Below are 22,353 nucleotides of genomic sequence, written 5' to 3'. Positions count from 1 at the left end.
TTAGGCCTGCTTCCCATGGGGCTCATGGATGCCATGAGCCCCGGGCTTCACAGCCGCTGTGGCTTTGTCTGGATGGATATCTGGAAGACATCCGCCCTAATTAGCCTATTACCCTTTTATTAGTATAGACTAGAGGCCCAGTGCACAAAAATTTGTGCGGGGGGGAGGGGGTCCCTCAGCCTGGCCTGTGCCCTCTCGCAGTCTGGGACCCCTCGGGAGATAATGAACTGCTGGCTTAGGCCTGCTCCCGGGTGGCAGAGGGCAGGCCCAATCCCTAGGTGCAGCCCCTGGTCGGGCTCAGAGCAGGGCCGATTGGGGAGTTGGGGCGCTGCCCCCTGTCACAGTGATCCTGGTGCCGGGAGGCCTTGCGGCTCCGCTGATCCCGGCGCTGGGAGGCATATTACCCTTTTACTATATAGGATAGAGGCCTGGTGCACGGGGGGGGGCCGGCAGGTTTTCCCTGAAGGGTGTCCTGGATCAGGGGGGGGGTCTCCACTGGGGGGCCTGGCCAGCCTGGGTGAGGGGATGATGGCTGTTTGCAGCTGGTCACACACCCTTAAGGGTGGGGGTCCCCACTGGGGTGCCTGGCCAGTCTGGTTGAGGGGCTGAGGCCGTTTTCAGGCTGGCGGGTGACTGAAGCTCCCAACCGCTCCTTTTTTTCTTTTTTTATTCTGGGCCAGCTTTAGCTCTGAGGCTTGGCTCCAGCTGTTAGGCCTCCGCTGCTGAAAGCCAGTATCTGGTTTGTTTGGGTTCTGTAATCAAAACACTGTTTCAACTCCAACTCCAACACTGTTTCAACTCCGCTGGCTGAAAGCAGGTTTCAGGGGTTTTGTTTAGCTTCTGTATTTGTAACAATGTTTCAAACTGCAAGCTCAGAGCCCTGCAGTGGCAGGCGGGGGATGTTGGAGTCCTCTGTCACTGAAGCAAGCAAGCCTCATGTTCGCTTCAAGCTGCCTGGCTGCCTGCTGCCATCTTGGCTGGCAGTTAGTTTGCATATCGCCCTGATTAGCCAATGGGAAGGGTAGCGGACATACGGCTAATTACCATGTTTCTCTTTTATTAGATAGGATTATTTGCTTCCTGTATGTGCCTTGACCAAGATCATACCCACAACCTTTGTATATCAGGATGATGCTCTAACCAATTGAACTACCTGGCCAGGGCCTAAAATGTAACTTTTTAAAAATTAATATTCTGACCATGCTTTTTAAAAAATATATTTATTCTTTTAGAGAGAGAGGAAGGAAGAGTGGAAGAGAAAGAGAAACATTGGTGTGAGAAACATCAGTTGACTGCCTCCTGCATGCCCCCTACTGGGGATCGAGCAGAAACCTCATCATGTGCCCTGACCAGGAATCAAACTGGCAACCTTTCAGTGCATGTGATGAAGCCCAACCAACTGAGCCACATTGGCCAGCGCTAAAATGTATCTTTTTAAGTGCTCATATTTTCCAAGGCCAAGTAAAATATAGCTCAAAGTTAAAACAGTATAGTTTGACTTAAATGTAACAGGAAGCAGAAAAGATCTTAAGGGTTCCTGAAATTAGGAAAATTTGTTCTATTTTAAAATGCTCCTAAAGCAGGTGGTCAAATGCAGAGAAGCTTTTAGATCCCCAAAGAAAAAACAACTGTTTCAAGAGCTATAAAAACACTACTAAATCCACAGGAGTCCCAAAGTATATTTGCCCAGACTACTTACAAGCTGTCTGAAACTTTGGAGGAAACTAAGACCTTGGGAGGAATCTTTATTAGCCTTGAGGAGTCTAATTGTCAAACCTCCCTGTCTCTAAAGAGATAAAGTTAAGTAAGCCTTCTGGGCATCATTAATGGGCCTCAACTTTTTCCTTTCTCAGTTAACCTTGGGACTTTTGTTGCCTCATGCCTTTAAAGGGAGTTGTCCTCAGTGAAACAGCAACTAACCTGAACTAAGAAGCATAGAGGAGAGGGACTTCGTTTAAAGGAAGTGTATTAAAATTAAATTAGTGATTATTGACCTGAAAATAGATTATGGGTATTCATTTTCTCTGTACATTTTTGAAATATAACTTTCAATTGCCGTACAACAAATTAGAATGGAAGGAATGTTTATTTTAAATGAATAATAATTTCTAACTCAAATAAAACACTGCAGTATGATGTAAAGTTCTCTTTTCCATTGTAATCCTTTTACTTAGTTCAGCAGTACTTCGATATTTCATAACTGTCAAAATGTTTGCATAAATTGTCAATACATAAAGAAAACTGTGGTTGAAACTTCGATAACTTTGGCATTACCTTACCGTACTTTGAATTTAAATACTATTTAGCATATGTGACCACTGTCGCCTAAAATGTTGCTGAACCAGTTTGGCTCAATGGATGGAGCATTAGCCTGCAGACTGAAGGGTCCCAGGTTCAATTCAGGTCAAGGGCATGTACCTTGGTTGCAGGCACATCCCCAGTGGAGGACGTGCAGGAGGCGGTTGATAGATGTTTCTCTCTCATCGATGTTTCTAACTCTCTATCCCTCTCCCTTCTTCTCTGTAAAAAATCGACAAAATATATATTTTTTGAAAATAAAATGTATTAATTTCTACGATAATCAAAATAGCTATTGTATCATACTTAATGGAAATTGTAAATCCCCCTTTTTCTTTTCTTTTTTTTTTTTTTTAGAAAGCAAGCAAGAATTTATTGACTGCAGCAAAAAAATCCTTAGGGTATTGAAACAAGGAAAGGCATAGAAGAAGCAATAGGAGAGCTTAGGCTGGGCTGCTTTGGCTCACTGGAAAGTTAGAGAAAAGGGGGGGAAAGAGGACTTGGAGACAGGTTCAGGGGTTAGCCCGGGACAAGCTGCTGCCGCCAATTGCTCTCCTGGTCACAAGTCTCATGGGGTCCCTTAGAGGGGATACAAACCTGTGGGGGAAGAAGAGGGGAAAGGAAATGCAAGGGTATGTTCCCTGGAGGGAGAACTGTGAACCCCCCTTTTTAAATTGAAACATTCCAGCTTCCAGATTGTTGCTGACATCATCAGAGTTTTTGACAAACAAGGAGGTAATGGGGAAATAATTGTAGAGCCTTGTTGACTTGTAAGAGCTGTGCTGCATAAGAAACAGATGTTTGCCATACGGAAATTAACAAAACCAGTGAAGAAATAGAGATTTGATTCAACTTTACAAAAGTATAAATAGTGAAATTATTAAGGAAAATTGGAATACAGATTTTAAAATTAGTTATAGAACAAAAAGGCCAAGAAAACGGTCATATGCAAACATAAGGGCATACACTCTATTCTCTAAGGATGGTATGGTTGATAGGTCCTCAGTCTGTAAGATATTTTATCTTAGCTTAACTTTTTATTTTGTGATTTTTTTTATTATTACCATTTCAACACATCCTTTACTTATGATTGGGTTGATGTAATCTGTCTGTCTGTCTGTCTATCTATCTATTTATCTATCTATGTATCTATAAAAGCCTAATATGCAAATTATTCCTGCAGAAGTTTGGGAGACTAATCACTCACTATGACTTGCACTGACCACCAGGGGGCGGCATGGAACGAAGAAAAGCCCCAATCCGCCGTGATCACTGGCCAGGTCTAGGGACCCTGCCCATACATGAATTTCAGGCACCGGGCCTCTAGTTATATAATAATTTTCATTCCCAAAAAATTACATTGGCTTTTTATCAGAAGGTATAAAGGATCTGTGGATTACAGTAATCTCATGATACAGAAGTCTCCCATTTAGTTTTATTTCTGCCAAGCTGTATAGGCCTTGGTTAATTTATTCTGAAGTGGGAGATAATATGTTTTATTTTTAATTCTTTCACCTTGTGTGAATAATACATGAACATTCAGCAGTACTCTTTTTATGCTTTCATAGATGCAAAAGTAGTAGCAGTGTTAATGAAAAATTTGGTTTAAACTTGCTTATCTTCATTTTGCTATTAAACATGAAGTAGCTTAAAGAAATCCATATTAGAGTCTATGAATTGGAAAGAATCTTTAATATTTTAGAAATTACCCCTTGCCAAAATGAGAAGTGGGATCCTTCAATGGCAGACTTGTCAAGTTAGTTTTCATTGAGATTCTTCTTAATAGTTTCTAGTTACTGGAAGCTGAAAGCTCACTACTTTATGAATAACTCTACTTATTTTGGTAGTGTTTATTAGAAATGTTGTTCCTTCTTTGTGTGGAGCTAGAATTGGCGTCCCTAGCAATTTTACTTATAAGGCACTACCTTTCCAATTTTCCAAACCTTTTAAATAATAGTACATAATTATTGTTTGTCCTCCTCATCTCCAGGCCAGATATCCTCATTTCTTCTAATGATCCTAATAATTCTTAATTTTTTCATTTCTTTGACACACCTTAGTTTATAATTGTTTCTCTTACATTCTGATGTCCCAAATTGAACAAGACATTCAGAGATGGTATAAACAATGCAAAATATGAAGGGACTGTTACTACTCCCTTGGTCTTAGCACTTTGTGTCAAAAATTTACCCCCACTTTTTAATATATAGCTTGTATTGATTTTGTGTCTTGAAATTCTCTAAAATTCTTTCACATGAATTTCTGGGAAGCTATATCTTCTTTATATTCTACTATGTAGTTGATTTTTTTAATCCTAAAAATTGGAACTAACCTTTTCCCCGTTAAGGTTGGGATTAATCCTTATTCCAGCTTGATCATTTAAAAATGTAGTTTTTTATTATATTTTATGATATATTTCAGAATTATTCTGTCATTTGTTGTTTGTCATATAAAGATAGCCTTCAAATCATAGTGTGTAAGAACAAAGATGAAAAGATAGCATGTTATAGGTTAAAAACAGTACTATTATTCAGTACTCTTTGCCAGATACAAATGCATCAAGAACTGTCATTCAGCCCATATTTCATTGACTTACATATCATAGGTTGTCGTGATAAAAGTAACCTTTCATCTTTAATTATTTAGTTAGTTTTAAATTTAAATTTAATTTTTAATTCCAGTTTACATTCAGTATTATTTCATTAGTTTCAGGTGTCAGGCATAGTGGTTAGACAGTCATATATATACTTTATAAAGTGTTGCCCACAATATTTCTAGTACCAACCTGGCACCATACATAGTTATTACAATATTATTGCTTATATTCCCTATGCTGTACTTTCTCTCCTTGTGACTATTTTGTAACTATCACCCTGTACTTCTTAATGTCTTTACCTTTTTCACCCAGTCCTCCACACACCACACCTCTGGCAAACATCAGTCTATTTTCTTTATCTAAGTGTCTGTTTCTGTTTTGTTTGTTTATTTTATTCTTTAGATTCCACATATGAGGGAAATCAAATGGTATTTGTCTTTCTCTGATTGACTTATTTTACTTAGCATAATACCCTCCAGCTCCATCCATGCTGTTGCAGTTAGGAAGATTTCATTCTTCTTTATGGCCAAGTAATATTCCATTGTATACATGTACCACATCTTTTTTATCCACTGTTAATGTGCACTTGGGTTGCTTTTCTATCTTGGCTAATGTAAATAATGCTACAGTGAACATAAGGGTACATGTATTCTTTAAAACAAATGTTTTAGACTTCTCCAGATATATACTCAGAAATGGAATTGCTGGGTTATAAAGCAGTTACATTTTTAATTTTTTGAGGAACCTCCATACTGTTTTTCCATAGTGGCTGCACCAATCTGCATTCCTATCACAGCACTGCAGTTCCCTTTTCTCCATATCCTGGCCAACACTTGTTGTTTGTTGATTTATTGATGATAGCCATTCTTACAAATATGAGGTGATATCTCATTGTGGTTTTAATTTGCATTTCTGATGATTAGTTATGTGAGGCATAATTTCATGTGTACATTGGTCATCTTTATGTCCTCTTTGGAGAATTGTCTATGCCCATATTTTAGTTGGATTTTTTTTTATGGTGTTGTGTTGTATGAGTTATTCAGAGATTTGAATATTAACCCCTTTTCGGATGTATTATTGGCAAATGTGTTCTCCCAATGGGTGTGTTGTCTTTTTTATTCACTTTGCTGTGTAAAACTTTTTAGTTGGATATAGTTCAATCTGTTTATTTTTTCTTTTGTTTCTCTTGTCCAAGGAGATATAGCAAAAGAATATTGCCAAGAAAAATGTCTTGAGATTTTACTGCCTATGTTTTCTTTTAGGATTTTTATGGTTTCCAGACTTACATTTAAGTCTTTAATCCATCTTTTTATTCTTGAAAATGGTGTAGAAAGGTGTATTAATTTATTTTTTTCATGTATCTGTCCAATTTTTTCAACATAACTTATTGAATATACTCTGTTTACTCCATTGTGTGTTTTTTGCCTCCTTTGTCAAATATCAGTTTTGTTTGGGTTTCTTTCTGGGCTCCCTATTCTGTTCCATTGATCTGTATGTCTGTTTTTTGCTAGTACCATGCTGTTTTAATTACCGTGGCCTTGCATTATAGTTTGAAATCAGGTAGCATAATATCTCTATGTTTTTTCTTCTTTCTCAGGAATGCTATGGCATTTGGGGTCTTTTGTGCTACCATGTGAGTTTGTTATTATTTGTCCTACTTCTGTGAAAGGTGGATTGCATTGAATCTATAGATTGTTTGAGTTATTATGGACATATTAGTATTTTTAATTCTTCCTATCCATGAGCACAGTATATGTTTTCATTTATTTGTATCTTCTTTACTTTCTTTCTTCAGTGTCTTATAATTTTCCAAGTACAGGTCTCTTTTCTTCCTTGGTTAAACTTAGTCTTATGTATTTTTATTTTTACTTTTTATTCAATTACAAATGGGATTATTTTCTTAGTTTCCCTTTCTGATAGTTCATTATTGGTGTACAAAAATGCAACCAATTTCTGGATATTTATTTTGTGTCCTGCTACTTGACTGAATTCATTTATCAGTTTTAGTAGTTTTTGTTTTTTTGTGGGATCTTTAGAGTTCTCTATATGTATTATCATGGTATCTACAAATAATGACAATTTTACTTCTACTTGTCTAATTTGGATGCATTTTATTTTTTCTTGTCTGATTGCTGTGGCTAGAACTTCCAATACTACATTGAATAAAAGTGGTGAAAATGAACCTCTTTGTCTTGTTCCTGACCTTAAGGGAAAAGCTTTCATTTTTTTCCTGTTGAATATGATATTTATGAGTTTGTCGTATATGGCCTTTATTACGTTGAGATATGTTTCCTCTCTCCCCTCTTTGCTGAGCGTTTTTATCATAAATGAGTTCTGAATATTGTCAAGTGCTTTTTATGCATCCATTGATACGAATATATGATTTTTATCCTTTATTTTATTTAGGTAGTGGATCACGTTAATTGTTTTTTGCAGATGTTGAACCAAACTTGCATCCCAGGAATTAATCCCACTTGATTAGGGTAAATAATATATATTTTTAAAATATATTTTTATTGATTTCAGAGAGGAAGGGAGAAGGAGAGAGAGAGAGAAACATCCATAATGGTAGAGAATCATTGATCAGCTGCCTCCTCTACCCTCCTATTGGGAATCAAGCCCACAAACCATATGTATTATAATGTGCCCTGACTAGGAATCGAACTATGATCCCATGATTCATAGGTTAACCATTGAGCCACACACCGCCTGGGCAATGATCTTTTTAATGTATTGCTGAATTTGATTTGCTAATGTTTTAATAAAGATATTTGCATCCAAGTCCATCAGGGATATTGGTATATATGTATGTGTGTGTGTGTGTGTGTGTGTGTGTGTGTGTGTGTGTGTGTGTGTGTGTGGTCTTGTTTTGGAATCAGGGGAATGCTGGCCCCATAAAATGAGCTTTGGAGCCTTCCCTCCTCTTGAATTTTTTTTAATAGTTTCAGAAGGAGAGGTGTTAATTCTTTTCTAAATGTTTGGTAAAATTCACCTGTGAATCCATTTGATCCAGGACTTTTGTTTGTTGGGAGTTTTTTTTTTATTTTTTATTACTGCTTCAGTTTTTTTGTGTGTAATTGGTCTCTTCAGATTTTCTGTTTCTTCTTGATTCAGTCTTGGAAAATGATATGTTCTTAAGAATTTATTCATTTCTTCTAGGTTGCCCAATTTGTCGCCTTATTTTATTTTCTTATAATCATTTGTATTTTTGTGGTGTCAGTTGTTACTTCTCTTTAATTTCTGATTTGAGTCCTCTTTTTTTTCTTTCTTTTTTTTTATATTTTATTGATTTTTTTTTACAGAGAGGAAGGGAGAGAGATAGTTAGAAACATCGATGAGAGAGAAACATTGATCAGCTGCCTCCTGCACATCTCCTACTGGGGATGTGCCCGCAGCCCAGGTACATGCCCTTGACCAGAGTCGAACCTGGGACCCTTGAGTCTGCAAGCCGACGCTCTATCCACTGAGCCAAACCGGTTTCGGCTCTTTTTTTTTCTTGATGAAACTTGTTAAAGGTTTATCAATCTTCTTTATTTTTTCAAAGAACCAGCTCCTGGTTTTATTGATCTTTGCATTTTTTTTTTTTACTATTTATTTTGTGATCTTTATTTTTTCTTCCCTTCTACTCATGTTGGGCTTTCTTTGTTGTTGTTTTTTAATAGTTCCTTTATGTGTAGGTTAGATTGTTTGATATTTTTCTTGTTTATTGAGGTAGGCCTGTAATGCTATGAATTTTCCTCTTAGACTTTAGGTTGTTCTCATTTCCATTGTTTCAAGGTATCTTTATTTCTTGGTCTTATTGTTAACTCATTCACTGTTTAGTTACATGTTATTTAGGCTTCATGTGTTTGTCTGTTTTTCAGGGTGTTATTTTTCTTGTAATTGATTTCTCATTTCATAACTTTGTGATCAGAAAACTTACTTGATATGATTTGTCTTTTTTAATTTATTGAGACTTCTTTTGTGTCCTAACATGGTCTATCCTGAAAAATATTCCATGGGGACTGAAGGGTCCCGGGTTCAATTACAGTCAAGGGCACATGCCCTGGTTGCAAGCTCAATCCCCAGTAGCAGGCGTGCAGGAGGCAGCTGATCAATGATTCTCTCTCATCATTGATGTTCCTATTTCTCTCTCCCTCTCCCTTCCTCTCTGAAATCAATAAAAAATATATTTAAAAAAATATTTCGTATCAATCCCTTCTGGCATGGAAAGTTTCTGTTGAGAAATTAGCTACAGTCTATGGGAGCTCCCTTGTAGCTAACTAACTGTCTTTCTCTTGCAGCTTTTAAGATTATTTCTTTATCATTAACCTTTGCCACTTTAATCATGATGTGTCTTGGTGTGGACTTGTTTGGGTTTATCTTGTTTTGGGCCTTTATGCACTTCCTGGATTTGTGTGTCTTTTTTCTTCACCTGGTTACTGAAGTGTTCGGTCATTACTTCCTCAAATGGGTTCTCAATTTCTGGTTGTCTCTTTTCTTTTTCTGGTATCCTTATGATGTGCCTGTTATTAAGTTTGATGTTGTCCCAGCAGTCCCTTAAATTATCCTCCTTTTTTAAATCCTTTTTCCAGCTTTGATTGGGTGTTTTCTGCTACCTTGTCTCTGAAATTGCTAATTCGATCTTTTGATTCATCTAATCTGCTCTTCTTTCCTTCTAGTGTTTTCTTCATTTCAGATATTGTGTTCTTTATTTCTGACTGGATTTTTTTTATGGTTTCTATTTCCTTTTTTATGCTTGCTATCTCTTTGTTTAACTTAAATATTTTAAGCTTCCTTATCCCCAGTGTTTTGAATTCTATATCTGGTAGATTGCTTGGCTCCAATTTTATTTAGTTATTTTTTCTGGAGATTTCTCCAGTTCTTTCATTTGGGCCATGTTCCTTTGTCTCCCTATTTTGGCTGCCTTTGTCTGTTTGTTTCTGGGTATTAGGTGGATAGGTCTGCTATGTCTGTCTCCCAGTCTTGGTATGGTGGCCTTATGTAGTAGGTGTTTTGTGGGACTCAGTGGTGCAGACTCCCTGATTACTTGAGCTGTGTGCTCCATAAATGTCCCTTATGTGGATTATGTGAGCCCTCCTATTGTAGTTGAGTCTTGCACGAGCTGCTGTATAGGGGCTGACCCCATGAAGCAGAATTCACACCAGCAGGGTCTGGTGCCTATGGAGTTTTCCCTTTGGGTTTGTCACTTGTGGAGCTAATTGGATCATGCTCTGATGCGGTCTGAATCTTGCCACCTGGTATTTGGTTCTGGGGCCTCTTGGGAAGGACTTCAATGCAGGTCAGTGTCAGACACTGCCTGTGATCAGCCCTTGGCTACCTGTTAGGTTGGAGCTACAAAGCAATCCACAGTTGGTGGCTGCCTCTACTGTACCTGAGTGCAATATGGGAGGGGCCAAGTAATTTACTGAGGCCAGTTTCCACCAGTACCAATCCTGGCACAGTTCAGCAAAGGGTTCAAGGCATCCCAGAATACCCCTCTGCTTGTTGGCTACCTGTTAGACTCAGTAACTGAAAGAGCCTCTGATCGTACATGACTTGTATGAGGTAGGGGCCACTGGTATTCACAAGATTGATACAGATTCAAACTCAGCACCAGTGTTGGGTCTGAAGCTCCTCAGCACAAGTTTCAGGGTACACCAAGGCCAGATACCACCTTCCTGGGGCCTGTGGACCTTTGTGGTTGGGTGGAGTCTCAGAATCATTAGGGTAAAAGGGCAGTGGAGTTCATCAGGCTAAAATAGATTAAGATTTATTGTGTGGAGGAAGGGCTCTGAACAGGAATGGTGGTGCTCACTGGATCTTGCCAGTACATACGGCCTTCATCCCAGAGCCACACACCTCAGTTTCTTCCTGTGTCTGACCCCCCGCCCCCTGAGTCTGCCCAGACATCATCAAAAGCCTTCCAAGAAAGACTGTACCGCAGGACCAGATTGACTTCAGCTAGCTGATTTCTCCCCAGGTTGCAAGCTTGGCAGGGTGGGACCACAGGCAGCAGGGAAGGTGGGGCTAGTGTATCTCCCCAGGCTTATGCCATATATATGAAGGGGATTGCTAGACCCAGGAAAGATGGCATCTCTGTGGTATAAGGACGGGGACTCAGCACAGGAACATTGGTGGGTGTCTCTCCATCCATCTTGCTGAAGCTACACAACCCACTCTTTTTCTGTGTGACCCCCGTCTGCCGCTGTCCCTCAGGGTGAGTGTCTGTGAATGAGATTTTGTGTGCTAGCCCTTTAAGAAGGCACCTGAGTTTCTAGGAGTCTCCAGACTCTTACTGGAAGACAGAATTACTGCTGATTTCACAGCCAAATTTTATGTGGGTTCCTTTTCTTGGCACTGGTTCTCTAGGCTGGGGAGCCCATGTGGAGTTGAGACCCCTCACTTCCCAAGGGGGTGACCTTTGCAGCTGAAATAATGCTTCTGATTCTCATCCGATGCACATGGGTGTGAGGTCAGCCCTTTTCACTTCTCCTTCCTACCAGTCTCTAGGTTGCTTCTTTTGTATATCCTTAGTTATAAGACTTCTGTTCAGGTAGTTTTTAGTTGGTTTTTCAGGTTGATTGAAAAATAGTTTAGTTGTAATTTTATAGTTTAGTTGTCATTTGGATTTGATCCTGGATAAAAGTGAGTGTAATTTTCACCTACTCTGCCACCATCTTGGATCCACCAAGTAACCTTTTTTAAATTAAAATATATTTAATTTCTATTTAAATTACTCTCAATGAATATACAGAGTGGGTGAAAAGTAGGTTTGCAGTTGTTTGTCACAAACCATAGCATTTACTCTTTTTTTTAAAGTGTATTTTTTAATTTCAAAGAGGAAGGGACAGGGAGAGAGAGATAGAAACATCAATGATGAGAGGGAATCATTGATTGGCTGCCTCCTGCTTGCCCCCCACTGGGGGATCGAGCCTGCAACCTAGGCATGTGCCCTTGACTGGAATTGAACCCGGGACCCTTCAGTCTGCAGGCCAACGCTCTATCCACTGAGCCAAACCGGCTGGGGCGCATTTATTCTTATATTATTATTGTTTAAATATATCTTTATTGATTTCAGAGAGGAAGGGAGAGGGAGAGATAAAAACATCAATGATGAGAGAGAATCATTGATTGGCTGCCTCCTAAACGCCCCCTACTGGGGATCGAGCCCACACCCCGGCATGTACCCTTGACCAGAATTGAACTGGGACCCTTCAGTCTGCAGGCCAACGCTCTATCCACTGAGCCAAACCAGCTAGGGTTTATATTATTATTTATTTATTATGGCATTCTTTTCCATAGGAACAATTATAAATCTACTTTGTACCACCCTGTTTTTGCTCTTAGTAATCACTGTTGTTTTGTTTTTATGATTCTAATCATCCATTTCAGATTTTGTTTTGAACTCAAGTTTATTAGGTGTAGTTTGTAACTTGCCCCTTTTCTCCTTTATAAATATTAATAGATGCCTGTCTCTAATATGTTGTTAATGATGTGATATTTTTTAAAGACTACCAGAAATGGCTGAGTTTATATCAATTTAATATTCTAACCTGTAACTTATTTAAGCCATCTAAACTTGATTTTTAGTTCAATAAAAGTATAAAGATTTTCTTACTATTTTTTGTAATGTTAGGAAAGTGAAATTGGCCTTAAATATCCAACACTAGAAAATACATAATTAAACTTAATGCACATTTACTAGATAAACTATTAAGTAGATGTTTAAAATCATGGCACTGTAATAACATGAAAAAAGAGTACTAAGTAAAATGAGTGATGTAAGTTGAATGTATCTTGATACTTAGTAACAAATATACTTTTGAAAAAAAGCTGAAAGTGCAATGAATGACATGGTTAACTGCTTGACTTCTTGGTTAAAGCTGTGGGATCCTTTTTACTCATTTATTTTTTTTTTTTTCAAATCATCTTTAACACAATTTTGTTATTTATAAAGGAAACTGATTCTGTTTTGTGTGTTTGTTTATTTTTAACAAAAAAGGGCTTCTCTACCTGTCCTTTATGGTTTAGTATGTTTTTAATATTGAGTTTACACTTTATATATTAAAAATATTTTTCTTGAAAAAAAAACAGTAACAAAATAGGAATTAAATAAACTTTCCTTTTAACTATTAGTGTTTTATCCTCTTTCCATGTGTTCTTTTTCTGAACATAGCTTCTAAAACTCCTTTATTTGAAACATAAAAAACAAAACAAAATATCTTTACTTAAGTTGCTTTCTTTTCCTAATCCTGCTTATTCTCTCTGAAGGGTGACATTACTGTCAGTAAAGCATATTAAAAATATATAAATTTATTATGTTCTACCTCTTTTCTTTGTTTATGATTTTTGCAGTTTCTTCTAGACTGGTTTCATTTTCTTCCATTTTAAGTTCAAAGTTTAAAGTTTTATTCAGCAGATAGCAAAACACCCTGCTCTTTGTCACTTCATGCCAATAAGCATGAAAACAATACAGTTCTTTTACACTATCTTACAATGTAAAAATCATTCAATTATGAATTAGGAAATCCAGGTTCTAGTACCAAAGCTTCTATAACGAAAAATTTTTAACAAGAAAAGTCACAATCTCTGAGTGTTCATACCTTCATCTGTAAAAATTAGACTACTAATCCATGAAGTTCCATTTTTATTTTTAACAGCCTGATTTTCTTTTCAACATTTTTAAAATATATATTTCTTTATTGATTTCCGAGAGGAAGAGAGAAGAAGAGAGAGATGGAAATATCAATGATGACAGAGAATCATTGATTGGCTGCCTCCTTCACAACCCTCACTGAGAATCTAGCTGCAACCCAGGCATGTGCCCTTGGCTGGAATCAAACCTGGGACCCTTCAGTCCGCAGGCTGACACTCTATCCACTGAGCCAAGCCAGCTAGGGTGTCAACATTTTTATTGATTTTTTTTTTTTTTTTAGGAGAGAGAGGAAGGGAGAGGGACAGAGAGAAACATTGATGTGAGGGTGGAGCATCAATTGGATATTTCCTGTATGCTGACCGCCAGGGGATCGAGACCACAACCTAGGTTAATGCCCTGACCAGGAATTGAACTGGCAACTTTTTGGTGCATGGGACAACGCTCAACCAACTGAACCACACCGGCCAGGGCTGACCTGTTTTTCTTTACTTTTTTTTTTCAGTTTTTTCCGTCATTTTTTCTTCCTCTGATTTGAAAACACCCTTTACCTTCCACTAAATTTCCATGCTCATGTGATGCTATATTTTAGGACTTTCTAAATTGTACATTGATGACTGTTAATTTATACTCCCAAGTTCACACAGGGTTTGTAGTAATTGGAACATTAAAATATATTGTAGTATTTGTTAGGGCTAGTTTCTTATCATTTATTTATTTTTCCTTCCTTCCTAGAACACTCCTGATTATATTTGCTTTTTCTTTTTCTTTTCTTTTTTTTTTTAAATATATTTTATTGATTTTTTACAGAGAGAATGGGAGAGGGATAGAGAGTCAGAAACGTTGATCAGCTGCACACTCCCCACTGGGTATGTGCCTGCAACCAAGGTACATGCCCTTGGCCGGAATCGAACCTGGGACCCCTGAGTCCGCAGGCCGATGCTCTATCCACTGAGCCAAACCGGTTAGGGCTATATTTGCTTTTTCATAAAGTTGATTTGTCTGGTTCCAAAATGTTTTTGGAATTTTTTATCAAAGTTATATTAAAGTTATGAAATAATTTGTAGGAAAATTACATATTTATTATTGACAGAGGTTTAAAGGAAAAATATCAAGTATTCAGAATATTACATATGAGTAAGGGAAACAAAGTAAATCATGAAACATGATTACTATATTAATGCATTTTGAGGTATCTACTTCTGAAGTAGTGATACTTCTAGAGGTTTTGAAAGAATTAAATAACTCACATAAGTTGGTTAAGCATTTAATTCTAGTTATGTTTGGCTTTATGTGGTAACAAGATATAAATATGACTATGTCCTAGTAACAGGAGACCATTAAATTTCAGATCTCAAAATACAGTTTTAATTATTAATTTATTTGTACACAGGATATATGGTTATCTGAGTGGCACACATCTGCAAAGTTGTAGAAAGAGAAAAGTGAGTAAAACCTCATAATATTGGGAGGAAAGAGGGTCTAATCCGGGAGATTCTGAAAGTGAAGTCAAAGAGATGATAAACTCTGGCGACTATTTAGAATATGTGCTGTATTAGTATTCAGAAAGCCTAGAATGAAAAAATAAAGGGCACTGAGGTCAGCCATCGTGCTTATTGGAAAATACAGTGACTATTTGCATAGAATGTGATACGTTTTCATATTCTCAGCAATGATTTTTTTTTAGCTAAACTTATGTCATTAAAATCAATGACATGATATCTGCAAAGTTAAAAATAAATAAAAAAGGACACATTGTTTTGCACTCCCCTCCTCTGATGCCTGAGGCAGTTATCAAGGATTTAGTGAAGAAATTAAAGGAGCCCTAGTTCTTCATGTATTAACTTGACTATTTAACCGGATTGTAATTTTTTCATTCCTTTGATTTTTCTATTAATGTCTGTTTCCTTCTAAAAGTCTGTAAAGAGTGCTAGTGTAGGAATTTAGTTGTGTTTTCCTTACCATTGTGTCCCCAGGGCCAAGAACAGTGCCTTGCACATACAAAACATTCAATACATATTGGTTAAATGTGGATGTGCTACGTGCTTTAGGGAGGTGTAAAGAGTTCTTAAAATCAGCCAAAACCGGTTTGGCTCCTTGGATAGAGCGTCAGCCTGTGGACTGAAAGGTCCCAGGTTCGATTCCGGTCAAGGGCATGTACCTGGGTTGCAGGCACATTCCCAGTAGGAGATGTGCAGGAGGCAGCTGATCGATGTTTCTAACTCTCTATCTCTCTCCCTTTCTCTCTGTAAAAAAATCAGTAAAATATATTTTAAAAAAAGAGTTCTTAAAATCAGTAAGGTTAAATTCCTATCATGTGGAAATTGTTAAAGAACTCATAGTCTATGGATGATAGGAAAATGCTATACGACCTTGGTAGTACCTGGAAGATCTTCATGTATTCATTAATGTGAAGAAGTTAATCCTTTGGATATTATTACCATGATTCAGGAGTTACACATTTGATTATATATTTTCATAGATTTCTAGTACAGTATGGCATATTGAAAAATATTTTCCTGAATCTAGTTTAGCCTTCCTATAAGACCATATCAAGTTGAAATCCTCTTAGCTACCATTGTTTATCTTCTTTTCCTACCCTTACATATAAAAATATATTTACAATGGTAGGCCATTGAAGTTAGAGATTTTTTATTTATTTTTATTTTTTGCAAACGATGCTACTCTGTCTCTGGATCTGATTTTGTTCATCAGTTACATTTTTTGTTTTTTGTAAAGTCTATATATTTACAGAAATTCACTTGTTTGTTTAGGCTTATCTCTAAGATGAGGGGTTTATTTCTGTTATGGCCCATGACAAATGGAACCAATATATTCATTTATTTTCTCTCAATTGCACAAAAAGGTTCTTATATTATTGGAAGAAACAGATTTTCTTAAGATAGTCATACAATGTTGCCTTCCTTTTAGCCTCTGTTTACTTTCTCACCTCTGTTGATTTATTCAGCTTGTAACCTAGAAACCAGCTAAAAAGGAAGGAAGTCAGAGATGTGTATTTCTGGGCAGTAACTAGAGTAGTTTCCTCTTCCTCTAACCTCGATTAGCTGTCAGAAAAGACCTTCGCTCTCCCCTCCCCCCAACTAAAGAATTAAAAAGAAAAGGAAAGAACAATTAACAGTAACTCTTCAACATTCTTCCTTAATCCGTTAAGGAAGGTACAGATCAGCCATAAGGGCAACCAATTTAAAGAACTGAAATGCTGTTGTCCTCAAATTGGTGCTTTTTATTGTCTAAAAGATGGTATCTATCACCCCAAATGAGTTCTAAGGACAGGAGAGAATGAAGAGACTTGATGTAAAAGCCCAGCAACTTAATGCTTGCTACCAAGTAGGTTCCCTAGTAGTATTTTATTAGTTCATTCCTTTTGTTTGTTTTAGAAATTTACCATAGGACAAACTCAAATTCATATATTTATAAAATATGTCAAGTTCAACTTCAATATTAAAAAGATATTTGTGGCCCTGGCCGTTGTGACTCAGTTGGTTGAGCATGGTCCTGTGCACCAAAATTGGTTCAATTGGTGAAACTGGTTTGATTCCCAGTCAGGGCACATGCCCAGGTTGTGGGTTCAATCAATTGATGTTTCTCTCTCTCTCTCTTTCTCTCAAAAAAGTATTTTTTTTAAAAAAAGGGTATTTGTGATTTTCAAGTAGTTACACCTCTATGCATTCTCATTTGCATTAAGAATTGATTGTATAGTGTTTCTTTATAGTAATGAAGCATCTCATTTTATTCCAGCCCTGATGTAGAATGAAATTAAAATAAATGATTTTAATTCTTTATTTTGATTTTATAAAAATTATCACAATCTATGTCATTAGGAATATATAAATATTATGGCAATTGTTAGCTAATTGTAGTTCTGTGTGTTATTTGATTCTGTAGGGGCCTGATAGTACTTTAGGAACAAAAACAGCTATTTTCAAATTTATATGAAACCTAAATTTATGTGAAATTGTAAGTTCTCTCTCATCGATGTTTCTAACTCTCTATCTCTCTCCCTTCCTCTCTGTAAAAAATCAAAATAAAATATATATATATATATAAAAAAGAAATTGTAAGATGAATCCTGTAAACCAACAAACTCACTCTCTAATATACAATAAATGGTAGAAATGTAGTATGGAATGTATTTAAAATTTGGTAGTTTATAATATAATAACCCGCATAAAATATTTTGTGTTTCTTTGCTGTTTGGGGCTCATAATAAGGCTGCCATATTTATGAAGTTTTTTTGGTTTTTGGTAACTTATATGACATTGCAAATTATTTTTCCCCCATATAGTGTTTTATAGCCATGTTTTACGTGAGTTGTTTATGAATGACTTCTTTGGCTGTTGTGTATGATTTAATATTTACTGGACTCGTTCTTTGAAAAATACTTCTTTCTAAAGTTTTGTATTTTAGCACCATCAGTGTTCTAAAGCTATATATTACTAACATTCTTAGAATAGCCATTATGCATATCTTGCATTTATAACAAAAAATGGATTGAGATTTTTATAAGTGCAAGTCCATTATATACTAAATTCAAAATATCTTCATTGTTAACTTGATGTTTTCCTTTAAAATGAAACTGACAGGACTGGTGGCTTGAAGTTTATCTCTTAATATGACTTGATGAATTGTTTGCATATGTGGTATAAAAAAAATCAATATGAATTTGTAGATTTCTTGAAATTGAGATACCTACATGGGCCAAATTTATAATAAAATACAATTCACATACATCATTAAGAAATAAGTGAATGTTTTCTTGCACTTGCAGGTATCTGACTTTTTTTCATATTTAGCGTGTGTATTACACATACAGCAAACATCTCAAAATTCAGATTAATCACATTTCTGGTGCTTAGTAGCTATTATGTGTGGCTAGTGGCTACCACGCTGGACAGTATGGTATAACTCCAGTTTAGAAAGAAGTTAAGAGTACATATTAGAGCCCTAGCCAGTTTGGCTCAGTGGATTGAACGTCGGCCTGTGGACTGAAGGATCCTGGGTTCCATTCTGATCAAGGGCACATGCCCAGGTTGTGGGCTCAATCCTTAGTGGGGGGTGTGCAGGAGGCAGCCAATCAGTGATTCTCTCTCAGTGATGTTTTTATCTCTCTCTTCCTCTCTGAAATCAATAAAAATAAATTTTAAAAAAGTACATATAACATCAGAAAATACATTTTAGCTAAACATATGTCATTAAACTTTTGTCAAATTGTAGAGTTTATTTATAACTAAATTATATTAAATCGTTTTTATAAAGAATGAAAATGTTCCAGGAATATTTTTTAAAATCTGCCAAAATTAATATTACCAGGTTTTTCTTTTGAATAAAGCGCCTCTGAGATTGTTGGTTATGTCATTTGATTTCACTTAGACTATTTTAAACTTTTTTTCTTTAGGTTGTTTATATTAGTATATTTTTAAGGAAAAATGCTTATACTAATAATAAATCCTTTACTTGAAAACACTGAACGTATTTTTGATGATTTAAAGTTATGCTTAATTGTTGTCAACTTGAGAGAGATTTATATAGTATTTGTTTTCTGCACTTTCTTACCTTGTTAAATCTGGAAAGCAAAAACTTTGTATTTGCATTTGCTTTATGAAGGAGACAGTAAACTTGAGCTTTCAGTCTAGCCACTAGTCTGTCTTTGTCTGTTGTTAAAATTATGAGCCAGTCTCTATGGCCGCAGCCAAATGAGTAATCACCAGTAATGTGACTCGCGCTGGAAGTGACTCCATCAGCACCTGTGACGGGGATTAGTTACAGTTTACAGAGCACCGCCTCTTCCCTTCTCTGTGTGCCCTGAGCCAAGTAGTCGTTCTCATTTGGGTGTCTGCACTGTTGGAAGCTACTGCAGTTTGTTTCCACGCAGACAGTACAGTGGGAAAGGCTTTCTCTAGCTGGTGGATGGCTGTTCTCTCTATTTGGAGTATCTTACTGGTTATGTAAGCGACCTCGGGAGAAATTATCCTGACCCAGATCGGAGGATGCAGTAGTGCTTCAGCTGCAGGATTTCTCAGTCGTTAACACCACACTGCTGATGACAAAGAGCGAGTTGTAATCCTCATCACTGCCGGGGTTGAGCCGGAGCAGACAGAAAATCGTCATTTGCTCGTCGGAGATTTGTTAGGTTACAGCCTCTGCTTCGTTTTGTGGTCTTGGCTTTTCCTCCTGTACAATGACGACGTTGCAAGTGATTTCAGAAATGCTTGGTTTGAGAGCCATTTGCCTGTGAGTTTGTGTTGTGTTGTCTTTTTTTTGAAGACTGAAATAGTATTTAGGTTAGATAAAAAATACTGCTCAAGAACAAAATGGAAATACCAGCTGTACTTCTTGACCTTTAAAGCCGGGTCGTGGATTTCTGAGATTTAAAGATATTTTAAAATTATCAAGAACAAAGTACGGTTTGTATTTTTCTGCTTCCTTTTTCTTTTGTCTTAATTTACATTTGGTTTTGCTTCTCAGTCTTAGGAATTAAGGTCACTGCCTTTTATAGATCTAGCCTTAGTGTTCTTAGTTTTAAGAATTTTAAACTATTTAATTTGTTTAGAAAGTAGTTTATTGTGTGGGTTAATTCATAACACTGTAAAAAGATTATTTTAAAAACGAGTTTGTTTACAGAAAAATGTTTCAGATTATGTTTTTTAGAATATAATGTTTTAAGTGAGTGGGGGGTGTTTTCGGAGTTTTTTTTGTGTGTGATGTACTCCCATCCCCACCCCCAACTTGTTTGCTAACAGTATCGTGTTTTTCAATAGACCTGCTTGGGTGGGAATTTGGACTTTGTTCTTTCAAGTCACTCCAGGCCTCCCCCTACCCCCGCCCCCGCTTTTTTTTTTTCCCCCTAAAATGTTGCTTAGATTGTTTTCTGTTTCAGTATATTCTTTAGCAAGATTTATATCAGATTTTTGTAGTTAATGAGCCCAAGTTTTGTACTTGAAAAAGAAATGTTAACCGGCGATTGTTAAAAACTCGGACTGCAGACATAAACTCCATGAATTTCCAGTTAAATGTTAAATGGTGAGCTTTAACATGGGTTGCTTGACCAGCTGAGTTATGTTGGAGAGGTATAGCTGATTTGTTTTAAAAATGATTTTTCGAGGAGGGCTCATCTGTTTGCCTCTTCCTCATGTGAATGGAATGTGGTGCAGCATGGAGCCCCAAACAGGATACAGTTGTTCTAAGCATTCTTCCTATAGCGTGGTAGGCCCTACTAGAAATGCAGGCTCTAGAAATGCAGCTCTCAACTAAGTTATTTATTTTGGCTGCAGACTATTCTTTAAAGTATTGTTAACACCGACAGAGTACCTTAAAAAAACCTCTTAACTCAATGACAAAATTGCAAAAATATTGTTTAACTATGAATCTTAAATTTTAAATTAATTTGGATTTTTGAAGGCTTTTATCAGATGGAATAACAGACTGTTTTTTTATTAGGTCTATATTCTACTGTGACTTTCATCTGATGGTAACTCATTGCTTCCCCTTAGGCTATGGAAGTTCCTCATAGAATGATATATCTTTAGAGTCTTGAATTGCTTAGTTATGCATGAGTTCTAGTTTCTTCACATTCCAGTGCACCTATACCCGTGAAATATTTAGTACAGATTCATAAAAGCAGTAGGATTCATTTTTTATTTCGAAGTTGATGTTTTCTAAATGTTTGATTAGGCTATAACAGATACATCGTTGATTTACCACTTTAAAAAATTCGTATATGTTTTAACTACTTAGCTTTATATATTGCGTTTAATTTTCCATATAGTAGGGACAGTCACAGATTTTCAGGGTTTCTCCTTTACTATATATTGAAATATTTCTTTTAAAAATGTAAAAATATTTATTGGTACTTGGTGGGAACATATTTGTAGTTTAAATATAAGTGCACATTTAAAATTTGCAAGTTGTGGCCCTATTTGCTATTTAAGACACATGGCATACTTTTGACCTCCATTTGTAAATGATTGCAAGTATTCCTATATCAGAAATAGAACATTATAAAAGTACTTTTTTAACATTGCTGGTAGCTAAATGCTACCATAAAATGAGAAATTCTTTTTAATTTTGGTCTAGAAACTAAGCTTTTTTCATAACTCAGTAATTTAAATTATAAGTTGGCCTGTTGAAATGTACCCTTAGAACTCTTGATGTACCTTAAAAAACAAGAGTTCTGAGAGATCTCTTCACAAGAATGTTTTTCATATTATAAAATTATTAGTCGCTTAGGAAATGCAAACCACCTGTATTATTTGCGTAAGAAAAAGGCACTCAGAAGTTTGCTTTTTTTTTCAAATCCTACTTAATTGAATTGTATCCTTAGTCATTTAGATAATACCTTTTGTAGACCTTTTTGTTAACCTTCATGCGGTGACCTGACTTGGTACTATTTGAAAAGAAATAGAGCATTTGCTAAAGTTCAAAGATTAAAAGTTCCATAGAAGGTTCCAGTGTTTTCTAGTTGACTAAAAACTAAACAAAGATAAAATATGAAAGTGTTATGTATTTCATGTCAATCAGTCATATACTGGTAGACATTTTAGAGTCTAAATAAAATAGTCTTTGCTTACAAGCTTTAGTCATTTCTTGGGTAAAATTATGAATAGGACTTTATGAAATGATAATTTTAGGGATTTAGTCTTGGTAAATGAAAGTGTTAGATGGCAACAGTAGTAGCAGGAGATAGCTAAATAATGGGGGAATGTCTGTTTTGAAATGTAATTCTAACCCATATAAAAATAGTTTTGATATATATGTAGTACATTTCCTTAAAAGGTCAGCCCTAGGACAGGGGAGGGAGAATCTT

The 22,353-nt window shown here is 36.3% G+C and overlaps 1 protein-coding gene across 7 annotated transcripts in view; it reads left to right on the top strand.

Moving 5' to 3' along the window:
• JMJD1C (jumonji domain containing 1C) overlaps positions 1 to 22,353 on the top strand; it is a 162,269-nt gene that overhangs the window by 56,516 nt on the left and 83,400 nt on the right. For 2 of the 7 annotated variants that reach the window (XM_006759384.2, XM_006759389.2), the window contains exon 1: positions 19,358 to 19,949. The exons of 2 other annotated variants lie outside the window; for them this stretch is intronic. The gene's annotated coding sequence lies outside the window, so the exon portion shown is untranslated. Of the gene's footprint in view, positions 1 to 19,357; positions 19,955 to 22,353 lie in introns of those variants that run through there. 3 more of the 7 variants (XM_015561093.1, XM_006759388.2, XM_006759386.2) reach the window with 3 other exon arrangements.

This window comes from Myotis davidii, unplaced genomic scaffold, assembly GCF_000327345.1.
Source record: "Myotis davidii unplaced genomic scaffold, ASM32734v1 scaffold655, whole genome shotgun sequence".
Classification (NCBI taxonomy): Eukaryota; Metazoa; Chordata; class Mammalia; order Chiroptera; family Vespertilionidae; genus Myotis; species Myotis davidii.
Note: the sequence above shows the minus strand (reverse complement) of the source record. Positions and strands in the feature narration are given on the sequence as shown.